Consider the following 15761-nt stretch of genomic DNA (forward strand, 5'->3'; position numbering starts at 1 on the left):
TGCCGCGTTATGCCAACAGCTTCCCAACATTGCACATAATGCCTGTTTACGCACACACACATCCCACAAATCGCAGTCGACTGTCACCATTACGTGCTTCATGTTCAAATATTGAAGGAAAGAAGGTGGCTTGTAAGGGCTCGTTTTTTTTGTTAGACACAATATTAATGAGAACTAACAGACAATAATGTCAAGGAAAGTATAGGAGATGTTATTTGTAATAATTGGGATATAAATGTGAATAAAGTAAAGTGGACGAAAAGATAACTTGCCGTCCATATAACTTGGCTCCGATCGGCGCTGACTAACATTCCTAGGTTTAAATGCACATATATACCCTATAAAGTGGACGGGGGGATGACCGCCGCCGTAGCTCAGTGGTAGAGCATCGGACGCGTTATTCGAAGGTCGCAGGTTCGGTCCCTGCCGGCGGCAAGTTATCTTTTCGTCCACATTGCCTTATTCACATTTATATCCCAATTATTACAAATAACATCTCCTATACTGTCCTTGGCATTATCGTTTGTTATAGTTCTCACTAATATTCTTCAAATATTGTCACTTGTCATTGTTGTTATATTTTTACACTGTGCTAAATGCTTGCGAACTTGATTTGTACGTTTATGTACGTGTTATTTCCTCATAGGTTTGTATAATGTATATGCCGAAAAATGGAACGCGTGCAAATGCATTTCACTCATTGCTCTCGTTCTGAAGGGGTCTTCTACTCAACAGAGGCTTTCTTGTTTATACGATTGCAATATATACGATGTTTCCTGCTGCTGCCTGCTGTAAAAAGTGTGAGGCCTTAGTCAAGTATTCTTCGCTTTTAGTTTCACACCTTCCATCAAGCCTTAACTGTATCGATGGGAAATAAATAATAACAATAATTATCATTATTATCGCGTTTCCTTGTTGAGCCTGCCACAGATTTAACTACAGCTTGTAAGATTCTGGCATCGTGGTTTATAGCTTTAAGAAATGGAATGACGTAAAAAATCACTGCTGACCTTCGCGCTGCTTATCTACCTTTGTTTATCAATTGAGATCTCCAAACTTTCTCAACCTTCAAAACAATCTCTTTCATGAAATGATGTAGGAATGGGCTTCTTGGTGGTGATACATGGCGAAACCTGTAGCGCACTATGAAGGACACGAACGAAGACAGTGAAGCGCATCGTCCCGCCTTCACTTTCTTCCTTCGTATTTTTCTTTCAAACAGCGCTACAAGTTTCGCCATGAATCTTTTTTCACTTTGCCCCGCAAGAACCGTGCACCTTCCCGTGAATAAAAATATCATGTCGGTATTAGATGATATTTCACAGACAATATAAAAGAACTTGGTTGAACTTTGAAAACTAAAGAGTTACCGCCTGAACATACTTAAACTAACAGCTCTCTGGCCGCCGTAGTAAACCTTTTGCATGGACGTGTGAGGCCACCCGGAAACACCAGGAAAGTGGGGGCTTTTCATCTGTCATGACTGCAAAGCTCAAAGCAGGCAATTTGACTCTGGGTACTTTAGTGTACACAGGACGTGCCCAGCGTTACTATGCTTGCACAAAGCATTATGCCAGTGTTATTCAACATCAGCCGGTCTGACCACCAGTGACTGTATAAAAAATAATGCTTCGTGCAAACAATGTTCTCGCGTTTCCTCTCACCTACGAGCTATAGCGTCTGAAACATTGCTATGCCATTTTGCAGTGCGTATTTAAACGCTTTGCCATGTCATCAAATCAGATGTAATCCGACAAAATTCTCGTGTTCTATTCCCCTATTACGAAAATGAGCAGAATTAAAAAGTAAGATTATTCCATAATTAATTGAGAATTTGTAGCTTAGCATCACCTCGTTCTACAGCTCAGGTATTCCGCGTGTAATATATTGCTTCCTTTATGGGAAACATTATGTTCACTCGTTCACACTGAAGCACACATACGATTACGGAAAGAAAGGAGCGAGAATGTAGAGAAGCACGAAGACATAGCTCATGTTTAGCGCGATAGCCTTAAAAAAAAAAGTCCCCTTCGCCCTATAGTGGTGCCAAGCCTGAAGGAAGTGCGGAGCTGGGCGGCCTTCTCTGTTTCTCTTTAGTTTTCTTTTTTTCTTGATCTCTTTCTTTCTTCTTCTCTCTTCTATTTTTTCTATGTCTTCTTTGTCTCTGTTTATTTCCATTTCTTTCTTTCTCTCTCTATATATTTCTTTCTATTTCTCGCTTCCTCTATCTTTCTATCTCTTTCGCTTTCTGTATATATATACTTTTCTCTTGTTCTTTGATTCCCTCTCTTACCGTCTTTATTTCTCTTTCTTTAGATACTATGCTTTACTCTCTCCCCTCCTTCTTTCCCCCTTCTCACACTCTCCTCACATCTCTCCTCCTCACCCTCACTTCCCTTTCCCACCTCCTTGCTGTACTATACCATACAAGGCTATATGTTATGCTCTGCTAGCGTGCCTGGGTAGCCCAGTGGTTACCATGCTCGTCTTCGGGTCGTGGGTACGCGGGTTCGAATCCCACCTTTCAAGAAATTTTTAAGGCGAAAGCCTTAGATGCCTCATCTTACGCCAAAATTGACCGGCGTCCCGCGTCGGGGTCCCCCGTCGGCGGCGTCAACACGAGTGATGCAAAAAACCATCATAATGTGATGACGTTACCATATGACGTCATCATGACGTCACAGATCGCCAAAATGTGTGACGTCAGCATGACGTCACTGTAACGTTATCACATGACATGGCTTGGTCAAAGGTGGGCCTATCCTGGAGACAGGGCAAAACAAGGTGAGGTGCAGAGAGAGAGAGAGAGAGAGAGATCACAAAGGCAGGGAGGTTAACCAGATGGTAGTGTTCGGTATGCTACCCTGTACTGGGGAGGGGAAATAAAAATGGGAAATATAGAGATATATATATCTAAAAATAAATAAGAAGAAAAAACAACAACCGCACACACCCAGACACACACACGAGAGCGTTCCACTCAGAGTCGTTCAGACAGGCCAGTAGATCGCAGGAAGCCTAGTAGCGCTTGTACGGCCTTCTTCTGCGACGTTAAGTCTGGACGATGGCGGCCAGCCTCTGTCCTCTGACAGAGGTTGAGAGCATTACAAAGAGATAGCCTCTGTATGCTCTACTCCGGGAAGTCGCACAGAACATGTCAAATCGTTTCTTCATCGCTGCAGTGTTCACAGGCGACGGTGTCTGCCATCCCTATGCGGAAAGCATACGCATGGGTAAACGCGACGCCCATCCATAATCTTCACAGAACGGTAGCGTCACCTCGGCGGAGTCGTGATGGAAGTCGAAGGCTTAACGTGGGATCAAGGGAGTGTAATCGTGCCTGCGTGAAAAGCCGCTCATTCCAATGTGACGCGGTGCATTGGCGAGTGAGCATGCTGTGCTAGAAAAAGGTATCGACAGGTCGTGGTCGTCTGGGCTGAATGGGCAGCTCGATCGACCCGTTCATTATCGATAATCTCTCATTGACTTGGTAGCTATTGAAATGTAATGTGGTGTGCTTTCTCAGTTAGGTGATGTAGCATCTCTGCAGTCTCAAACGCCAACTGTTCGTGCGGACCGCGGCGTAACGTCGACAGTAGAGATTGCAGTGCCTCCTTGGAATCGCAGAAAATCGTCCATCTTTTTGTCATTTGGTCATTAACGAAAAGCAGCCCCGCGCGAAGCGCTGTAAGCTTTGTTACCGTCGATATTGTCGGGTGAGCCGTCCTGAATTTGATTGTTGTGGCGTTCGTTGGAATCACGACCGCCGTTGAGCTGCTCGGCAGGACGGAGACGTCGATGTAGACGTGTGTAGAGTCTTGATACTTCTCGTACAATAGAAGTAAAGCGAGCTCTTTAAGAGCTGGTGCTGATAGATCTTGTTTTTTTCTGTATGTCTGGTATTGTCAGGTTGATGATTGGCTGTTTGAGGTACCACGGAGGAACCGAGGGTCTAGCCGCAGGCGCGAAGCCAGTTGGTAATGATTCTTCATGTGCGGTTACTGTTCGGCAAAAAGAAGTACGAGATCCGTCCGCCGGTAGAGCGGCTAGGTGGTGGTGGGGAGTACGGGCAAGATGTCTTATGTGTGTGCTCAGTGCTTCAATCTCAATATGGGTCTTTACGAGGTGGTTTTTAGCGATGGCTATAGTCGCCACTGTTCAACGACTCTGAGCCAGGCCTAGACAAATCCGGAGCGTCTGGGCCTGAACGCTTAGTATCATGCGTCGACTTGTTTTGCTTGCGTTAGTTAATGCAGCCAAACTGTATCACAGGAAACCGAGAAAAAGCGCCCTGCACAGTTGTAAGATAGCACTGGGTGACACTCCCCAAGTCTTTCCAGCTAAAAATTTCAAGAGGTGACATATGCTTGTCAATCGCTTTTTCAGGTACGATACGTGAGGACTCCATGATATGTCTCTGTCGATTATGACACCCAGAAACTTATGCGATCGACAACAGAGTATACTTTGACCATTGACTGATACGCTGTAGTTCATCATGGATTTGCGCGTAAATGCCAGAAGAGCACACTTTTCGGAAGAAATTTCTAGACCTCGATCACGGAGGTACAGAGCAATTTGAGTGGCAGCTCTCTGGATTCTCGCTCACAACTGCAGGCGAGTTACCGCAGCTGTCCAGGCGTAGATGTCATCTGTGTACGCTCATAGACAAACAGTGCTTGGCAGGTGCGTATGGAGAGCAATAAGCGTAAGACTGAATAGCACAGGGCTCAGTACACCTCCCTGCAGAACACCACCATAACTGTAATGTGAGGAGGTGTGCCCGTCCTCCATGTTCACAAAAAAAGGATCGCATGCAGAGATAGCTACGTATAAATTTAAACATTCGACCACCCACTCCGACTTCTTCGAGCGGCAACGACATCTTTTTGAGTAACGTTATCATAGGCCCCTTTGACGTCGAGGAACAAAAAAGCGCAAAGACGCTTACGGCCTTTCTCGTGCTTAATGTATAGTGATTAGGCCGATGACGCTCTCAATCGATGATCGACCTCGTCGGCAACCGACCATGGCATCTGGGTAGATATTGTTGTACTCCAAGTACCACTCCAGACGTCCGAGGATCATCCTCAGGAGCGAAGCAGAAGATGAAGAATAGGACAAACATAGCACGTGCTTTTCTTGATGATCATAGTTTTCTGTTAGGGGATTACTACCAACGTCTGACATAAACAACTCCGCTGTTACAAAGTGATTTGCGCACACGATAACGTTCGAACGATCCTCGTGAAGTATTACTCGATCCGAATTAGTTTCGCGCTGTCGAGAGCAATGATAACAAATAATACGACGAAATTAGCTACAGCGATGTCCGTATAAAGATGTGATTCAAGGGTCACCGTCACCGTGCCTTGTTGTTGGTGGTGATACGAACTTACTTGTTGACAGGCATGACGTAAGTGTTTGGAGGAATGGGGCAGGACGAGATGCAAAGCAGTGGGTCTCCTACCTTTCAGTCTGACCAGAGTGCTTATATAGATGCAGTCTGACCAGAGTGCTTATATAGATGCAGTCGTATACTTCAGGCTCGTGCCGGGCGATGAACTGATGGTCCTCGCCATCTTTCCTCCATTCGCTCTGTTTTCTGCTCAACAAATGCTTACTAATTTCTGTTCCGCGTTGGTACGAGCTAAACTAGTTCGTGGGGCGTAAAAGAGTATTCGCGTTAAACTCCTTGCCGAACCGCTTGCCGAAGTACTGTAGCCTTCTATCATCGAGAAACAAAATGAAGAAAAATATGACAAACTCTTCATGCCACTGATGTTTGATACAGTCGGGTGAAGCGCAATATCTTATATTCCCAGACAATGCCTTCACGCCTAAGACTGATATATGGTCCAACAGGGGCCTTTTTGTACAAAGGTCTCTATATCATATGTTAAGACGTTGTATTTCTGATGAGCTTCCCGGAAGTCAAGCGGAAATAACCATTGCAAAATGATCTCAGAGAAGGCACCTTCGATTATTAAGAAATAGCCGACATACGGCTCCGTCACTCAAAATTGAACAAAGAAAATTTTTTAAATGCTGAGAAGAGAAAGAACAGAAAGAAAATGTACATCATACAAAGCAGTAAAAGCTCATATGTAGTGATATATCGCTCACTTCACATAGAATAAGAGGAGCCAAACGTCACGAAAAAAAAAAAAAAACAACAACAACTTCGGAGCCCTTCTAGCGAGGGAAAAAAATGTGCACGTACGGCCAGCTTTCGCTCCATAATACTAATCACTGATACGTGAGCAGCAATACTCGAGCCCTGCACTGATTGTCTCCCTGTGCAAAAGTTCTTTTCCCTCTATTTAGGGCAGAGTTTAATTATTTTACTTTGCATACTGGTACAGAAAAATAAAGGAGAAAAAAGGGTGCGAGGCAGAGTTCGCATAATTACTTTTCTCACGTCTCCCTAAATTACGCGATTTCGTTCACGTTATCAGGAAAATAATTAGGGGGGTTGAAGGCTCACTAGTGGCATAAGAAGCACCCGTTCGATTCTTGCTCAAGGCACTACAGCGTGTTGTAAAGTAAAGAACTGAGAGCGTATTACAAAAGGTCACTGAAATAATCAAAGGTTAAACGAATGAAGAAAAGACGATGGAAAAAAGAAAAGGCAAGTGCGGTGCAGGGAAGAGAAGCCAAAGTGCGCCGAGACCGAGTGGTACAGAGAATTGCGGGATCGGTTCGTCGGCCGAGTGGCGTGACAAAATTAACCCGCCGCTTAACAGCGGCAATTTCTGGGAGGAGTTGTAAAAAGTTACGAATAGATGATTCGCTTTGATATATTGGCTGCACTTAACAGGTTATACAACAAACGGTGCCGCTTTCTCATTCTAATCACAGGCTGAACGTAGCTAATCGGTAACTTTCAGCACCTTTCACAAGAAGGGTATGTATACGTGTGTGAGTAAATCCATGATTAAAACAGTTTTATTTTTATATTTCAAAATGCTTGTTTAAGGCCGCGGTCATGAAAACGTCGAAATAAATGTTATCACTGATACGCTCATTCACTGATTCAATCACTTGGACCTTAATATACACAAATATAACACATAATTCACATAGCTACATGTAAGAGGGTCAAGCCGCAAACCTTTTAGGCATTCATTAGCATACGGAAGTACACATGTCGGATAAGGTGATTAGGTGCCTTCACGTTGAATAATTATGACGATAAGCAACCGGTAGACACCTACCAGGGGCCGATCTAGTTGAATTCAAAGATGTATACTCTCGAATGGTTTCTTCGGTGCGTTGCAGCCGGCGAGGCAGTGAGCAGCATCGTGAAAAATTGGGGGACGCTTAAGCTTCGCCTTTAAGAGTTGAACGCGATAGCAATATCCTGCCCCTAGTGCGCACTTCGAACACTACGAGTGTTTAACAGAATGTGCGCAATAAGGTGTGTACCTTATATAATGGGTAGCATGCTTTAAACCAGGAGCAATTATGTTTTCTTTTTTTTCCTTTTTTTTCTTTTTTCTTTCCTCCATGATGCGCGAGAACCTTTTTCGAAGCTGCGATGCACCCACTACGTGGTCTTAAGGGAATACGCGCAGTAATGTGTGTGCCTTTTGTAATGGGTGGCTGTCTTTAAACCACCAAGTCTTTATGATATTGACGTGGTGTGACGCCCTATGGCAATGTACGCTTGTACCACGCAATATTACTGCCATATAACATCTCGTACTGTGACACCGTATACAGGACGCGTATATTTGGGAAGCATCAAAGTTACTTTCAGTGCAGTTCCAAGCAGAGGCGTGGCTGTGTGGTAGAGCACTTGCTTGCCACGGAAACGACCTGGGTTCGATTCTAGGGGCGATCGGAGATCTGTTCGTTCCGCTTGTTCGTTCTCCTGGGGGAGAACAAGCGCGCTGATTGGCTGAAGCCGGACAACTCACGCCATTCTAAGGGGCGTGGCCATTTCTTTTTTTTCCTTGATGTTTTCTTTTTTGGTGACGTCATGCCGCGTCATAACGAGCATGTCGTCTGCTAAAAGTGAACGGAGAGCGAGCCCGTTCGCTCGCGTTCTCTCGAGCGAACAATGGCGTCGCACGGCATGTATTTCGAGTGATGCGGCGGTTGCGGCTGCCGCAACAGCTGATTTTGAGAAAATTGCGCTTGCAACGGCGCTTCCTTGCTACGTTGGCGTTTCTCGAAGCAGATGCAGAATGGTAGGAGGTGCGAAATGCGTTTGAAGAGATGAGCGAGTGTGAATTCCGGCGTCGCTTTCGTTTCTCGAAACGTACTGTACCTTGGTTGTGCGACGATCTCGGCCCCGTCATCGGGTGCCAACGAACCAGTGGGATTTAAACAGAGCGGAAGGCGTTGTGCGCGCTGAGATTTTTGCGATCGGATGCTTCCAGCGCGCTGTCGGCTGCGAGAAATTCAGCGGCCTGTCGCAGTCGTCCGTCAGGAACACGCCATTACTGTCGTTCGCGGGCAAAAACGGTGGGTGGCCTTTTCCGGAGACCACAGACGCGAAGAGCGAACAAAGGCGGCGTTCGCGCGGCTCGGGCAGATTCCCGTTGTGGTCGGGTGCGTGGATGGTACGCTCATCGCAATCCCGAAGCCCCATGGCCTGAGCTTCAACACCACGATCGTGAGTATTATTCATGCATTGTATGCGTAGCGAATTGTTTCATTTATATCGCTTAAACTTTCCGCTTTACTGAGGCTGTTGCAACTGAGTATAAGTGGGAGCGGTATTTTTGATCTATCCAGAACGGGAATTGGTTCGTTTCAGGGCACTTCGCTTAGGATAAGCGATGAAATCATGTGACGCGGAGTACACTTTGGCTCAGCGGCCTGCACATTGCATAATATTACTGTTGCTCGTTCGCCGTGTACCCGAAGCTTGATTCTCGATTTGTATTTGTTGAGATTAGCGCTCCCAGAATGTGCCGTAGTATGTCCTTATTGTTCGTTGTCGTGATGGACGTTACATGGATCAATACATGGATGGATGAATAAACTTTATTTCGGTCCCTCGGAACGCGCCCTAGCACGTACATTAAATACGCATTGTTTCATAACCCTTTTTTCAGTCGAAGTTTTTCGTGTTGTATATATTTTGTGATACATTGCCTTAAACATACAGCAGTAATTTGGTTAAAAGGCTTTGGTGGCTGAAAGATGGGTTGTTCCAAGCAGTAAACATGCAGACTACCCTTTGACACTGCATTGTCCTCGTGTTAGAACTTATGGTACAAGTCCTACCCTGTCGATGATTTGTCCATAGCTATGTTTCAACAGTCAGTAACAGTGAAGACAGATGTAGTTACATTAACATAATACCCAACATTGTACCCGAGGTCATTTATGGGTACAATTTTGACTGAATTGAATTCTGCAGACATGTGATGCCGACCTCTGGATGTCAGTCCATGTTTCCTGGGGTCATGTCATGACTAGTGGGTATGGCGGGGGAGCCCTCTCCGTCAGCACCTGGAAGCAAAACTTCGGCTTGCTTGGTAAGTGCTGTCAATGCTTGCCACATTCAAGACGTTATCACTACAGCTGTCATGCCGACCTCGTGCAGGAGACTCCAGCTATACATTAGAACCGTGGTTCCCGACACCAGTGCCCGGACGACCAGCTCGTGGCACCCCTGATAACCACTACAACAAGGCCCACACCGCCATGCGCAATGTTGTGGAGTGGTGCATCGTTGTAAGCTTGTGCACAGCTGCTCAAGCATCATTGCTGCTTGTGCAGCTCTGCACGACATTGCGTTGGCGGCACATGAGCCTGTTCTCGAAGGAAACGATGACACCGACGATGCTGACTGCTGCCAGCAGCAGCTGAGCTACCACCACCACCACAACGGGAGCCAGCAGCAGCGCAACCGTGTAGTGAACCTGTTTCGAGAACTACAGGGCCTGCATGCTTGAGCACCTGCGCAGAGTACGCCGCCGCCTGCAACGACCTCGGCAGCATTGCGTGGTGCGTGTTTGTCTTTGTTCATTGTGTTTGTCACTGTGTTTTTTTTACTACACTTCAAATGTTTGCTACATATATCAACGAAACAGCGTTCTCCTATCAATGAATAACCCCCTTGAATAGGTTGGCAAAAATGTGAAGCTCACCCTGACTCACTCGTGAAATATATTTTGCTCTTGGGGCTCACTCAAACTCAGACTCACCAAAATTTTCCTCAAGCGAATTCACTCGGACTCAGGCTCACTAAAATGTTTTCACCCGGACTCGAACTCACCAATGTATTACTCACTTGGACTCACAGCTCGATCTGAATCTGAGTGAGTCGACTCATGAGTGATTTTGCCGACCTATGCCCCCTTGTCACACAACGCCATGCTGATGAAATGCTTCGACCAGGTTGTAAAATATGGCGCTTCACACTAAGCACAAGTGAGAGCTCAACTGTGAATGGCACATGGTGCCATTCACAGCCAAAGTGGTAACCGGAAAAGGCTGTTTGAATCAGGACAGCAAGATGCGGTAGCTTTAGTGCAACAAGAATCGTGCTTGTAAATGAAGTGAACAACAAGGGTGGTGTCAGAATTGAAATTTTATTACAAGTATCACGAGCAATGCACATAAAAAGCAAAATAAATAAATATCCTTTAAATTTAATGCCAAGGAAAAGAATATAAAAGTAGCTTCCTTTTATAATATACAAATGGAGTTATTACAAAGTGCCTGCTGCTCCTCTGCAACAACACACGCGTCTCGCAGCACGAAAGTCATTGTATTACATGAAAACAAGGCACAGTCGAACCGGTATTAATTGAACTCGCTAAAAAATGCAAGTTGTTGGTTGCTGATATGTCTTCCTCTATTATTGATTTCTGTTTGTACCCAATCCTGTTATCTAAACACTTCTAAGCAACACAACACGTATTCGTCAACTATTTTTTGGTCTTGCAATATTTCAAAATTGTTGTGCAACCTAGACCTTTCACAAACGCTTTTCTTTTTTTCTAGGATGTGTAAAAATCGATAGAAAACGTACAGTGTGCCACAATATTCTACACGTATACACTATAAACATAAGGATACACTACAGTGCACTATGTGCATATACTACAAAATTGCTCAATGCATGACTTTGTATAATGAGATTTTAAAAAATGACATGGCAAAACATGATTTATAAATGAAACCACACTGTGCTATGCACATGTACTACAAAACTGCTGAATGCATCACCTCGCACGATGAGATTAAAAAGAAATGACATCGCAGGACACGATTTACCATTGATCTACACGTTACTTTGTACAATGAAACAGCACATCAGTGCTTCTGATATGCAGAAAAAGAAAATTAACTGAAAGAAAATTGCAGGGCACCATTGAAGCAAACCAGCGTATCATAGCTCGTGATGTGAACAAAAATAAATCTACATATATGTACAACTAGTCTTTACAAATCACTGTGCAGGTGCCTTCCGCTGCAATGAGGGCCCGGGCGAGGGTACCAACGCCTTGCAATTTGTGGACCGCGTCACCGAGAAGTTGAACCTGACGCAGCTTTCCAATGATGCCTGGCCCTGCCGCCTGGTGTTTGCGGCTAGTAACTCCAGCGCCTCGGCCTGCCTGTTGCCCCCATCTCGCAGCTGCGGCATGAGCTGGAAACCAAGAAATGTGTTGCCATTATCATCTATAAATTTCCTGCTACCGACTCTTCGCTGGAAGCTTCTGTTCGTGAAGAGTTTCAGTGTGTGCAACAATTTCCTCTCTGTTGACCCAACGGCATCCATGAATGGTGCTTGGTTCACCGCACAACCAACGCACTTCGTTTGGACAGACCAAAGCGGTGCCGGAATTCATTTTCGCTCATCTCATCAAACGCATCTCACGCCTCTAACCACCTCTGCATGAGAAGCAACCAAACAGCCCTTTTCAGGGCTACACAATCGTTTGCCCGGCTTTACGCGATGACTGACACAATCTCCTTCCGAAACCCTAGCTGCTGCAGTATGCAAAACATACAGCAAGCAGGTGTAACACAGGTGCAAACATGTGCATTTGTGTATGATGGCTATGTGAAAAAGTTATATAACGAGCTTGCTTTTTGAACAGTATATTTAGCAATAGAACATTTTCAGTTTCACTTTTGAAGCAATTGACAAAATAGAGAAACATTCAAGATGTTGAACATTTTTGCAATGCTACCTTTTTGCTACATCTGCAAGGCAGGACACCTGTTTATTCCATCTGACAGTTATGCATACAACTAGCTCCTGCAACCGTTTGCCAAATTTTTTTTGTGCAGCCTTTTGTCTTTATGCCCACAGATGTCATCTCTTCACAAACATATGCCTGCACGCATGAGCATCACCTGTGAGCATGTAACACCATCTACAGTTAATCAAAAACATCAGCAAAACTTACGAGTTGGGGCACGGGAAAGATCCTGGGCCACATCCTCTTCAGCCACACCAGTAGCAGCTGGAGCAGGGCTCACCTGTTATAGTAAGAAGTTTCTTGATTTACACACTGAGTGCAATAAGAAGTATGGAGTGGAAGTGGACAATAGCAATGATTTTTTAGAATGTTTGAACAGCGGCATGCTATGACACACAGACTTCGGAGAGAGGGGTGGAGGGAGGCAAGCCTACTGGCTACGCACCTCACTCGACTCGAGGGTCTGAGAAATGGGTTGGAACAAGTAGGGTGCTCTAGTGACCTTCGAAATATAGTTCGCGGCTGTTCTTTCGTCATCACCGCAAATGTGGCTGTTTCGCATTCTGTTCTGGGCGGCGCAACGTGTTAGCACCTCAGCTAACGCGGCGGCCGGGTGATCCACTCGATATTGTTTGAAAAAGTAAAACTAACAGCGCGTAATGGCTCGAAGCAAACGAGCCCACTTGTTCGCAGCATACAAGTAACAATGATATTCTAAGCCAGTGCTTACCGATTCAGACCACCCGAACTATGGGCCTCGCACACTCGTCCCTGTCAAGCACGACGCGGCCACGGTAATCCGAAATCTGGCCGCCTCGGGTGCTGCTGTAAAGCACAAGCGGGACGTGTAAGATGACCGACCACAATACAATTGTGCTCGCACTCACCTCTGCTGCCCTCGGAGTTTGGCAAGACCCTGCTGCGAATAGTAGCGCTCATTCCTCCATCGGGCTTGCCACTGGGCCCTGGTGTTACGCGCAGGGACTTCGTTCAAAAGCGCTACTAGCTCCTGCCACATGTCGTCCCGGTCCTCCCTCGTGAACGACGGCTCCAGCGGGCACGACAGACTCGCGATCTGTGGGTGCTCTTTCACAAAAGCCAGAAGCTCCTTTTGACGATCCGACACCCGAGAACCAACGCAGACGTTGCGATCGGACGACATTTTGAAACTACGTCAGCCGCTACTTTTCTCTTTTTTTTTTTCGCGTGCGCGACACCATCTAGCGACGACGTCAAAAAAAACTAACATTATTAAATATCATCACTCAAAGCTGTTGCTGTTTGAAAGAGTGTTTGAGCTTGAGAAGCAAAAACAATAATTTTCTGTAAAGTAATTATATTTATTAAAAGGCGAGAAACGCTTCACGGTCCCTGTGCCGACGTCACAGGATGCGCGTCTACTTCCGGAAAGCTGTCCGCTTCACGATTGGCTGTTCTCTTCCTCTCGGCGGTTCTAGGCGGGAGAGCTGCGCCTCCTCTCACTTCTGTGACGTAGGCACCGCAGAACGAACGCGGAACGAACAGATCTCCGATCGCCCCTTCTTACTCGGACCCAACATTTTTATTATTTATTTTATTTGCAGCTGTTTCGATTTTTCGGTCACGGACAAGATGATGATTTTTCGCTCACAACCAACGGTGCCGACGCCGACGGCGGAATTTCTGCGATACGAGCTCTTTAACGCTATCGCGTTAATAGTGGGATGGCAATTATTTAAGGGAGGTTGCTCGTGCACCATCTGCCTTAGTCTTCGTTATTTATTTCCAACCATCTCTTCGCAAGTTTTTACCCCACGAGCTTCACTCAAGAGTGCCCACGTGCAAAGAAACACATTCCTTGGCGGTGCCCCAATAGGCCTCCGCACATAGACAACCTCATAATAAAAAAAAACATCCACTAATGAGGACTAGGCCGGCATGGCTTGCGAAGAGGGCCGGTCAACTGGCTTCGCTCAACCAAGCCGCTCCACACCAAGCTCGCTCGCTCGCTCGCTCGCTCGCTCGCTCACTCACTCACTCACTCACTCACTCACTCACTCACTCACTCACTCACTCACTCACTCACTCACTCACTCACTCACTCACTCACTCACTCACTCACTCAAGTTTGGATATATATTTTTTTTGCATGAAAGCATGCTTATAAAGACGATTATTTAAAAACAAGGGCACTTGACAAAGCACCCAAAAAGCGCAGCTACACCTGTAAATGGATGGTGGTGAAACTTTTTTGTCATTTCCAGGAATACAAGAAGTTGGCGCAGCAAATTTTAACGGCGGAGCTATTTAAATCCCTGGGGATCCGTCGTCCGCACTTTCTAGCCCAGCTGAGAGAGCAAAGCCTGACGAGAGGGAGAGCATGGGTAAAGCTAAGTGGGTGAGAGGGAAGCCTAGTGTAGCGAGTTGAACGTGCTTTGGAGAGGGTGAAGGTGGGTAGAGAGGAGGAGAGAGCAGGAGCGCGATTATCTGTGCAGGGGAAAGGGAGTCGCCCAATTATAGCGCGCGATCGAGTACAGGTGGTGCTGGTCAGAGAGGAGGAAGGGCGCGCCGAGCGTTTGTGAAAGCGGTGGAAAGGCGCACTGATGCCACAAGTTTCATCAGCATTCGCAACCTTACGTCAGTTGAAGTTGCGGCAAAAATTTTTTACAGTGTAGCGAGAGATTAAGGGGTGAGACGTAGGAAAAAAAATAGGGCCAGCTTCGCACTGGTGGTGCCACGCCTGAAGGAACACGGAGCTGGGCGGCCTTCCTTAGCATGGCAACCTAGACTAGAAATAGCCAGTTAAGCCTAGATATAGCCTCATGAGCATAGAGAGGGGCAGTTAAGCCTGGGAAAATAAAATTGAGCCTAGGAAAGCCAAGTTTAGGTTCTCCTTCTCTCTTTCTTTCTACCGTTTTCTTTCTTTGTGTTTCTTTCTCTTTCTCTCCATCCTTTTCTTGTTCTCTCGCCCATAGCAACGCAATCATATGGTTCCCATAAATGCTTGTTCTGCTAGCGTGCCTGGATAGCCGAGTGGTTACGACGCTCGCCTTCGGACCGTTGGTACCCGGGTTAGAATACCACCTCGCCAAGAAATGTTATTTTGCTTTATTTATTTATTCTCTCCTCCTCCTTTCCTTAGAATAACAGAGAGCTGAGCTAGCTGGTAAGTATTCATTCCTTTCCTTCCTCCAACGCGTTGCTAGGCGACGCATAGTGACGCCATCGCTCGGCGAGGTTTTTCTTCGCATACCGAACGGCCTAACATCCGGCTTAAACAGCTACGCTGCTAAAAAAACAAACTTAAAGGAAGCATGTGGTCGAGAAACTTTTGCTGCTATGGTGACCATTTCGCCGTATGGTGACGATTTTCTGCAACGCAAATAGCTGAAGTTTGACAGCAAGTGTGTTAGTTCAGAGGTTCGTTACTTGATCACTGTGTTGAGGTCATTTACTCTTGCAGAAATAAAAAAGTCAGTCGGCGCTGGTATGTCGATAGCCTCAGAAAATGAAATGCAGTGAGCGAATGCTGTAGAGATACAAGGTCCTCGGTTGGACTCGGTGCTTGAATATCATGCATAAAACTTTACATCATTTCGCCCTGCGCTT

At 45.9% G+C, this 15761-nt stretch overlaps 1 protein-coding gene and 2 long non-coding RNA genes across 4 annotated transcripts in view; 2 read left to right on the top strand and 1 right to left on the bottom strand.

Moving 5' to 3' along the window:
• LOC119405696 (band 7 protein AGAP004871) overlaps window positions 1-15761 on the top strand; it is a 303664-nt gene that overhangs the window by 76461 nt on the left and 211442 nt on the right. The gene's annotated exons all lie outside the window — the stretch shown is intronic.
• On the top strand, window positions 8612-11725 carry LOC125759712 (uncharacterized). Its single transcript, XR_007417345.1, has 4 exons — window positions 8612-8623; window positions 9377-9494; window positions 9563-9966; window positions 11428-11725. It is a non-coding gene; the product is annotated as an uncharacterized LOC125759712 (long non-coding RNA).
• Window positions 11540-13155, bottom strand: LOC125759716 (uncharacterized). The gene is made up of 4 exons (XR_007417349.1): window positions 13061-13155; window positions 12904-12998; window positions 12381-12453; window positions 11540-11614 (listed from the first exon to the last, which is right to left on the bottom strand). It is a non-coding gene; the product is annotated as an uncharacterized LOC125759716 (long non-coding RNA).

The sequence above is a fragment of the Rhipicephalus sanguineus genome, chromosome 1 (assembly GCF_013339695.2).
Source record: "Rhipicephalus sanguineus isolate Rsan-2018 chromosome 1, BIME_Rsan_1.4, whole genome shotgun sequence".
Lineage (NCBI taxonomy): Eukaryota > Metazoa > Arthropoda > Arachnida > Ixodida > Ixodidae > Rhipicephalus > Rhipicephalus sanguineus.